General features: G+C 41.3%; 1 long non-coding RNA gene across 1 annotated transcript; it reads right to left on the reverse strand.

Annotated features, from left to right (window-relative positions):
* Positions 1-713: 713 nt before the first annotated feature.
* LOC133127188 (uncharacterized) lies at positions 714-3,321 on the reverse strand. The gene is made up of 2 exons (XR_009708601.1): positions 3,182-3,321; positions 714-3,094 (listed from the first exon to the last, which is right to left on the reverse strand). It is a non-coding gene; the product is annotated as an uncharacterized LOC133127188 (long non-coding RNA).
* Positions 3,322-10,592: the final 7,271 nt, after the last annotated feature.

Consider the following 10,592-nt stretch of genomic DNA (forward strand, 5'->3'; position numbering starts at 1 on the left):
AACTCATATTTTCAAAGTACACCTCAATGTCTATTTAATACAACGTTAAATTAGTTAAATACAAATATCGAAAGGCGAAAAACGTGAATTCTTCACTCCTTTGTCCTACAGGTTTTTGAACAAGCACCTTTGCGGTGACACTGATTGTAACTAGCGCTAATGGTGCTTCCTGAATGTGTGAAATTCACTCTGGAAAGTAGCTGCTAAATCATTCAGTTACAAATAACCAGGTCCATGGTGTCATATTTCCAGCAAATGTAGGAAGGTCTATAAATATATCCCCATTACTTTGTTCTCATCATCATCATTTTAAAAAATGTAAATCGATTATTTTATTGTGGCGGCTCGGATGGTGCAGTGGGTAGCACTGCCGCCTCACAGCAAGGAGGTCCTGGGTTCGAATCCCCGTCGGCCGGGGCCTCTCTGTGCGGAGTTTGCATGTTCGCCCCGTGTCTGCGTGGGTTTCCTCCGGGTACTCCGGTTTCCTCCCACAGTCCAAAGACATGCAGGTTAGGCTGATTGGAGAGTCTAAATTGCCCGTAGGTATGAGTGTGTGAGTGAATGGTGTGTGTGCCCTGCGATGGACTGGCGACCTGTCCAGGGTGTATTCCTGCCTTTCGCCCAATGTATGCTGGGATAGGCTCCAGCCCCCCTGCGACCCTGTTCAGGATAAGCGGGTTAAGATAATGAATGAATGAATGGATGGATGGATGGATGGATGGATGGATTATTTTATTGTTCATTGTTGACATTTCTTGGATTGACCTTTCTTTTGCCAGTCTCATTTGACATCAAGTCAGGGGATTTCAAATGCAGATCCAACTGCCATTCTAACCCTCTGCCTTTCTGAAACCACTGTGCTTTCAGAGTGACACTGTCTTCCCTTTTCGCATTATTTGCATGTAATGGCTCAGTGGTCTCACTGAACCATCTGAACTACAGTATTGTGCAGAGGTCTGAACTGAACATAAATCCTTATGTTTAGGTATTTACTTAGATGTTCACCGATACAGTCATTTATATTTGTCATGTAAATTAATTTGTGAAATTGTAAATGGGAAATAAAGTATATGTGCATTTTGTGGCAACACGCCTGTGGTGACATCTTCCTGTTATCAATAACGAAGAGACTTGCAATAGGTGACTATGCAATGGTACTGTTGTGAAGTTGTGTTTCACAACTAGAGCTGTTTCAACCCACAGAAAAGAAGAAATAGCCTGTCACTGAGCAGAAAATTACTCGTCACTATGGAGATGGGTATTCTGGATAAACGATGACAGGCTGCAATGGCACATACTGGTAAATATCACTTAACAGAAAACAAGTATGGTAAATGGTTTAAAAATTAATGCATAGATTTGCATATGTTCTGTTATATGGCACGAAAGCATAGTGGCTTGGTCTCTTCGTACACCATAAAAACTATGAGTATCTGCATGTCCATGCTTTATGCGTTTGTGCGTATGCATTTTCTGGATCAGTTTGCAATCACATTTTCAGTGATTGGTTCTTTACAGTGAGTAATTCTCAGATTGAGAACCACAGAAAATGGAACAAGGCATCAAACATTGCATGCTACCCAAAACCCACAACTGAGGAGAAATGTCTATAGTGTGTAGTACATATATGCTCAGCGGCAAGGGATAATTAAAGCTTAGATGTATTCGGGACGGTCCGGTAGCAGTTCCAGTGTGCCTCACAAGTGACCACAGAGGCCAGCAAGCTCACAAGACATTATGCATGATTTGGTAAAATTGTAAACGGTTTGCATTTATATAGCACCTTTATCCAAAGAGCTGTACAGGTGCTGCTTCTCATTCACCCATTCATACACATACTCACACACCAACAGCGATTGGCTGCCATGCAAGGCGCCGACCAGCTCGTCAGGAGCATTTGGGGGTTACGTGTCTTGCTCAGGGACCCTTTGACACACCCAGGGCGGGATCGAACCTCTGACTACCAGACGACTGCTCTTACCGCCTGAGCCATTGTCACAGCGCCGCTCAATTTACAGCAGCCCCGTTCAATGGAGCTGAACGGACAGGTTTGTCTGTGTGTCATCGTACACCTGCAGTCCCCGGCTGGAACCAAACCTGAACTGCCATAAAACAAATACAGGATCCACTTTAAAATCCGTTTTAGCCTTTTTTTTCTTAGAATGCTTCACTGAACATAAAAGGCTTATAAGGTAGAGCGAGGGTGGGCAAACGCTGTCTGCCCAACGAAAGATTAAAGTAATTTTAAATCAAAGCATCCTGCCTTTGACAGGTAAGGCATTACGATTATATCACTGTATACTTGACAAGGCCGTCTCTCCTTCATGCATCACAGAGTCAGTGGAAGTAGGAGCTGATACAAGGTCTGGCTCAAGAGCTCATAAACCTTCCATTAAGTCAAACCCAAACAAACTCAAGTTGAAAGTGTGGAGAAGAATAAACCAAAACTGAATCTCAATGAGAGATGACCTATCACTTCAAGAGGCCTACGGGAAACTAAATCCTGTTATTGAGCCAGACATACTGCATTGGCGTGGCAGCTGTTCCAGGGCACCTTCTACTAAGGTGAAGTCACAGTAATGCACAGTCATGGACCCACCACAAAAATTTCCCTGAGGGTATATTCCCTGCTATTATGCATCACTGTTTCAATGGCAAACATGCCGATGCTGTAAACATTCAATTTGGTCTCATCTGACCACAGCACAGTCATTCAATCATACTTTAAATGACCAAATGAGACCAAATGTCTCAGATATTGAAACAGAGATGCATAACAGGAGATGCCCGTCATACCCACAGTCAGTTGTGTTTTGGGGCTGTTTTAATTCCAGAGGTCCAGGGGCATTATTAATGGTGTAATGGATTCCACCAAGTATCAGGCAATTTTGGCGGACAATCTGGTTGCCCCTACCACAAGGCCAAGACTTGGCTGTGGGTGGACTTTCCAGAAATCCATTGTACAATCAATCAGCGACATTGCCTCTCTTTCTTATAGGGTGATTCTGTCACAGAAGCTCAGAAAGTCTCCCTGGGATCATCTTCCTGGGTCCATGGGAAAATGTGTAGCCATTTGTCCAGAACTTCACAGCTCCTGTGAGGAAAGCATACAAAATGTCTTCAGTGTAAACATTAATTCCTGGAAATAATTAATCCACACTTTTTGCCTGAAAGGTCTTACGATGTAGTGGTGGTGATTCTGGAGTGCTTTTCTTTCCAAGGTCCAAGGTTGAATCATTCAGAGGCTACATTTCAACAGGAAGCAAGGAAATATGTAAAATATCTCAATAGTCATGATGCCATAGGTCTCTTCCTATTGCAATAAATGGGCCACCAGCACTCAAGTAAATTAAAGCAAATCACTGTGCACAATGTACAACAATCACTCTTTACAATAAGGATACATTAATTGACATTAACTAATGTAGTTGTTACAGTTTTTTTCCAATCATTTTGACACTAATTTCAGAACCTTGAGGTCATTTTTCAAAACTCTAAACACTTTTTTCAATTGCTTGGATTCAATATACATAAACCAAAAATCATTTGATCACTGAACCAAATCAGTTGATCACAATGACTCAACTTAACTTTCAAAGTATTAGCACTTAAAAAGCTTGTGCTCAATTTTCGAAACCTTAGACACAACACTCAAATGGTAAGCACTTGTAACACAGCCCGTTCTCCTGTTCAAAACATGCATTGTGCATTCACATCTTTGAAGAAATCTTGCACTTCCAAACTCATTGGTTCAAATTCCTAATTTTTCATGAAATACTATAGATGAAACTATACATTTGTTTTGATTGCCCACACAAAAGATACCTATAGATTCACTGTTTAGTTGTTTTTACAATACTTTACTATAGCAATATACTTATATATATGTTTCAATATGGTCTTTTTATGGTACTAAATAAAGGGAATGGTGGAAACAGTAGAAGAGTGGAATCATTGAAAAAATCAGAATACTGTAACATATATATTGTGGCACCCCAGTGCCCTCGGGGTACCACTGGGCCAACCTGGCCCTCATTAAGGGCCTGTCGCTGGAGGATACCTCCCGGTCAGGTGATTGAGGGAAGGTATTTTCCAACTGATAAGATGGAGGGCTTTAGGACCATGGAGAGAAAAGCAGTACCAGTCGTGAGGACAATAATTGAATAATTGAAGCTCATCAGGACCCAACGAGGCACACCTGGCGATTGTAAACTGCTCCTGGCCACACCCGCTCAAGCACAGATGGGCTGCGTTGAGGGATGAGGCCAAGGGATTTAAGGACAGGAATTCTCAAGAGCTGGAGAGAGTGTGTTATGGTGAATTTTGTGGCTGTGCTGACTTTTTGTGATCTTTCATTCAGTTTGCCACAGGCCTGGAGTAGTGCCGCGCCCCTAAGCCAAGGGAAGCTTAGGAACCAGGAACCCACCAGCCGGAAGCTTTGGAACGGCTGTTTTTTTGTTCTTTCTCATCGCCCCTTGCCCTTCACCTCAGTTTTTTCACTTAAAACCTTTTGCAAAAGGTTTTAAGTGAAAAAACTGAGGAAAAACAAAACTGTGAAACAAACCCTTAGTATGTTATAATATATATATATATATATATATATACACAGTTTAGTTTTTTTTACAATTGCAAACAAGCTTTTTTGATACTTTTTAGAACTTTTCGCAGTTAGCACAAGAGCACTGCCTGTGGACCAAACTGAAAGATTTTTTCAGAAACGAGCCCATCTCTCTCCATTCTAACATGGATCATCTGACTGCTCCATGTTGTTGCAGGTGGATCCACATCCTTACTCAATACAATCATCAGTCATTTGATCACCAGCTCAAACATATGTGTCAAAAAAGGTTGAGAACCTCTGTGACAAATGATGGTGATGCAATATTACATTCAATGATAATGTGGTAAAATTGATCCTGTTCCAAAGTAATTGGTGTAAATCCATTTATTTATCCTCAAACATTCATGATCTTGAAACAAGTAATTTGTTTCCATAAAACAATGCTTTAGGAGTAATGTTACTTCTAAGTTACTTATATTTTTGAGTAGTTGGATACATTTGTAGTTAGATGTATTGTAATGAATGTAAAGACAGTATTTTCAAATGTAATGTGTGCATTTCATTTTGAAATGCTAATACTTTGAAAGTTGAGTCATTGTGAACAAATGATTTCGTTCAGTGATCAAATTATTTTTGGTTTATTTATATTGTATCCAAGCAATTGAAAAAAGTGTTTAGAGTTTTGAAAAATGTGCAGTTTGATTACCTGTTTTGAGTTTTGTGTCTACAGTTTTGAGAAATTGAAATTAGTGTCAAAGTGATTGTAAAAAAATTAGTTCATGCTAATTCATGTAAACTTATTGTAAAGTATTATCCAATGTACTTAGTTTCAAAGCATATCATTCTCCCAAGAAATGATAGCATCTGTCCAATTATAATATGTGCTAAGCTCTGTGAAATTCAGTTCTATAAAAGGCAACCTTGACCAAAGTATAGCCCTATCCAAATCTCAAATAGGAAAAATGAATGCTATGCAAACAGGAACCTGTATTTCCAGCATTAGTTCCTGACTCTGAAAAGAGGAAGGACAGTTGCACCACCCACCCCAACAATTGCATACACAGATGAAGCGAAGTATGATATAACATTTTTTTAAAATGTTTTAAAATCAAGATTCAAATTTGGATTTTTCTTTCATTGAAACCAATTTAAAAATAAGCTGACTGTGACTTTAATGCATTTGCCGGGAGGGCATTGTTCACGACTGACTGAGGGAACCTTCGACCTGCGCCATAAACACACAGAGAGCCATAAAAGCTGTCACAGTGCTGTGACAGGCACAGTTTTACGTTTGGAGCCTGAAGTCTGCTGTGTCCTCTGTGGACCCTGTTTACCGCTTTAGTGTTTCCCTGCTAAAATCAAATACTGCTTCCAAAGATCAGAGCAATTGACGCGTCCTAGCACGGCCAGTGTGGAAATGTTACAGCCTCATTTTGTTTAGCGTTTCAACATGGGTCATTGGTAAAGAAGGCTGTTGATCCACCCTCTATCTACGTTTGCACAGTGTATGTGCATACGGTACCTGAAAAGGAAGTGTTGGCTAATATTGGGGAAATCAATTTGGTAAAAGGATGTTCACAGAATGGCTTCACAAAGGTCACATGGCTCTGGTCAAGAAAAAAAAAAGGGGGAAAATCTGTGGTTTGATCCTGAGGTGCTGGCGCGGCACCGGTTGTCTCGTAGAACAATGTACAATTATTTTAATGACCTATATTTCAAGCCTAACCTGCATGTCTTTGGACTGTGGGGGGAAACCGGAGTACCCGAAAATCAAGATGGGGGCGGCCTCTGCCAGGGGAATGCCCATAAGCGCGTTGGTTCGGAGGGTAGGGGCCTTCAAGCTGCTGACCAGAATAGGGCACATGAAATTGGCATTGGCCCCGGAGCCGATCAGAACCCGCACCTGCTGTTGGATTCCCTTCCAAGAAACTACGGCATGCAGGATGGAGCAGGAGGCAGAGGAGGTAGAATCCGAGGAGGCGCCTGTCAGAACCTCCTCCACTTACCGCCGGGCGTTCCCTCTTACCGGAGAGTTGGCGAGGAAATGTCCAGGTGCTGCACAGTACAGACACAGCTGTATTTGCTGCTGTCACTCTTTATGTAGACAGACGTGTGTGGTTCACTTACATCGGTTCCGGGGCTCATGGAACGGCCAGGGGTTGTTCCCTGGAACGAGGGGCGAAGACTAGCATGAAGTGGGCAGCTCTCTGTGGTGACCGTCTCTTGGTCTGTCGGTCACGCAGCCAAGAGTCCGCCCGGATAGCCAAATCAATCAGACCGTCCAGTGTCCGAGGGAGCTCACAAGTGGTCAGTTGGTCTTTTATCTGTTCAGGCAGTCCATGCGGAAAGTGTCATACAGGGCTTCCTTACTCCAGCCCGGGATGCTGCCAGGGTGTGGAACTCAATGGAGAAATCAGAAACAGTACAGTTCTCTTGCTGCAGATGAAGAAGGGTTACAAGCCACGGACTGCCCCACAGATGACCGAGCCTTTGACTTTGTTCATCTCAGCCGAGAATGAATGGAAGCCCCAAAATACTGTTCCCCACTCGTGAGCCTTTCCAGTGGGCCAATAACGTAATAACGCAGGCTACTTCATAGCGTTCAGTAGGAAACAAAGAGGACTGAAGCCCAAACACCAAACCACACTGAGAGAGAAAGCACCGCCAGGAACTCAGCTCACCAGCATAGTGATCCGGAGCGGGTAGGCGTGGCTCTGAGAAACTTCTGGGCAGCACCGGGCTAGCGGCTCGGACAGCTTGGGTGGTGGAGATGGAGTCTCGGACCATCCCGGAGAGATTCATCATCTGAGCAGACAGAGACTCCGAGTCATGCTGAACCAACTTCAAACCCTGGAACCAGAGAGCTTCCTTGGCGGTCTGCGGAGTTGTTGGTTTCATAACTGGCCAGCTTGTTCTGTCAGACACGAAGAGAGAGGAACCGAAACGCAACTCAGTGCTTGGCAAAGCAGGTGTCTTTGTCTATTGGACTTTCTGTAGTGGAAACAGGCAAAGGTTGGATACCGGGACTGAGGGACAATAGAGATCAAGTTCATAGTTCCTGAGGCAAGGTCCAAACATGGGAAGGCAGTCCAAACAGGCAACAGGACAGAACGCAGTCCAAGAATTGTAATCCAGAAAGCCACGCAAAGTTTGATAACAGGAAATCCAAATACCACACAGAAGGCAGATCCAAAAGAAAAACTTAGGGTAAACAAACCGGGTCGGTACACAAAACAGGCAGACAGAAAAATGCTGGAAAATATGGTCGGAACACATGACAGTCTGGCAAAGAACAGAACAAAGAGGCAGGTTTAAATGCACAGACAAATGAGCTGAAACGACGAGCAGGTGCGAGTGCAGGGAAACAGATAACAGGATGAGTGCGTTGAGTGACAGGCTAGGGCAGACGCACAGGGACAAGAAATGCAAGAACAAAGGAAGAAGACGGAAAACACTAGGAAACAGAAGCATTCCCGAACATGAACAGCCAATGATCTATGAACTATGATTCCAACCTACACCAGTCTTTGGAGCTAAAACGGTTTCATAAGCAATGCATAATGACGATAAAAGAATACACAGACAATACTGAAATCAAACACAACGTACACTCTTACCTCTCAAAATAGAACACACACAGTTTTAGCAATAAGCCTGAATTTTTGCAATCAAATAACTTTTCAGTATCACTTTCATTGTTACTGCACTAGAATGGCTGGCAACAGTCATATTATGTTACCAAGGCCAAAAAAACATTTTCTAAAAAGAAAAGTAATTTATCAAGCCAGTATGAATTGGAACAATTTTACCCTTTGTACTGTACCTGTCAATCAAACAGCAAATCATCATTTAAATACCACCTAAAGTTGTATTTGTTATGCAGGTAGGATTGTTCAGTGTTTTTTTGTGTGATTTGTGATCAACAGATTTTCTTTTCTTTAATATGATGTACAGTACTGTGCAGACGTCTTAGGCACCCTAGACTTTATTTTATATATATATATCTTAATTTTTTGTGTGTGTTAGTATAAAAGAACATTTAATTTTACAGAGACATTTTTGTATTTAATTTTTTTAAGTAACATATCACTGTAAGCACTGACTACTTTTTACATAAAAACTTGATCAAGGCTGTCTGAGATCAGAAGCAGGGAGCCAACCAAAGTCTGCAGAAGAACTGTGGCAAATTCTCCAACATGCTTGGAACAACCTCCCTGCTGATTGTCTTATAGAACTGCAGGACAATGTTGGCTATCTCAGAGAAATTATGCAGTTTTAATGCCGAAGGGTGGTCACAAAAAATATTGATTTAATTCAGTTTTTAACTATTCTGCCAAATTACTAAAATGTAATGCAAAATGTATCGTATGTTTATTTAGGACCTTTCATTGAATTATTTTTGAATCTGTACAGAATGTTATGCAGGTCCTTTTTGTACAGTACTGTATAAATAATACGGAATGTCAATAATACACAATAATACATAAATAATTTTACTTATGTCAAAGTGCAAAAAAACAGAGAATGTGTTTTGGTGCAACAGGTGCAGGGCACTGGCAACTGAATATTGTAGCCCTGTACACCACATAAAAAAAACAAAAACAAAAACAAAACACAGCATTTGCAAATGTAGCACTTCCTCATGCAAAACAGAAAGACACTTTTTAACATTTGGAACCCTTCCAAAACCTGCAACATTAAGTAAATATGGCTTTCTCACTCAGTGTACTAATATGAGGTTTGAGTTTCACATGAGTTCTAACGTATTAAGCTCACATGGGAAACACTGTATGTGGAAACTTCGCACTTGGGAAACATGGTTATGGAACATTTCGAACAAGTTCATGTAAACTCCCATGTCAGACTTTTGTGTCCGGGATTCTATTTGAAGCCGGGCCTCGGATAATAGCCGGGGGCGTGGCCGATTCGGACAAATAAAGATCGGCCCCCAAATACAAGCTGGGGTAATATTGCCTATCAGTCCATAAGCACTAGAACACATTGTTTCGATTTAACTCAATGAAATAAAAGAGCTCTTCTTAATATTTTATATTAAAAATTAACTCAATTTAGGCTACTTGGCTACGCAATAAGGTTTCCATGTATTTACAGCACAGCGCACGTTCAATGAATGAATGAATGAAAGCGGCTGCCTTGGCTCGCAATAAACAGACGGGTGGAAATCCCGACACTCAACTACATAAAACTTAACAGTGAACCATCAAATACCCCCCAGATTTCAGTGCCCATCAGTCCCAACATTTAGCAATAGAATCAAACAGTCCAAAAGTAAATTAAATCCCAAACCAAAGCGAAAATCTTTGATCTTTTGTATGCTGCTCCATTAGGAAAAAAAGATCCTTAACTTGCTGTTATCTACGCTAATTTGTTATTGTTCATGAAGGCGTGTATGGCAAGTTGTTATTTTATGGATTCTGGACTTGCATGTGATTTATTGTGTTTGAGAATATTTGCAATAAACTAAGTCTGTTAAGACTGACACTATGACTTACCAAACGGTGTTTCCTGATTAGCCTACACTAACTGATTTCTGAACGATTACAGGAAGTGTTGAACAGTGTTGGCCCACTTTAAGTGTAGCCTTTTACTTTATTTCTAAGAATAAAATTCTACAACAGAAGCCTGCCCCAACTAAAGGCCTGTGCTTTGTGCAGCCTAAGTAAATAAAAGACCACGGACACAATTTGAGGATTTACGGTAAGAGGAAACACATGCACCGGATATGAACTAAGGCTGGGGAGCTGATGCCCTCTAGTGGCACTCAGCTGAATCTGTGACCCTTTCTGCTTAAAAATATAATAATGATACATAAATACAAATGAAATAAAAGCTGATTGGATTTCTGTATCATATTCAACTTTTGATCTCAAATTCAAATGACTTACAATAGGTAATTTCGGACTTCTCACGGTCAAAAGAGGAATTGCAGCAAGAAATACGCTCAAACCACAACACTGTTTATCCAACCCCTTCTCTGTGAATGCGCTAAAGTTGAAACGCCATTGGCTGT

This window comes from Conger conger, chromosome 1, assembly GCF_963514075.1.
Source record: "Conger conger chromosome 1, fConCon1.1, whole genome shotgun sequence".
NCBI classification, from domain to species: domain Eukaryota; kingdom Metazoa; phylum Chordata; class Actinopteri; order Anguilliformes; family Congridae; genus Conger; species Conger conger.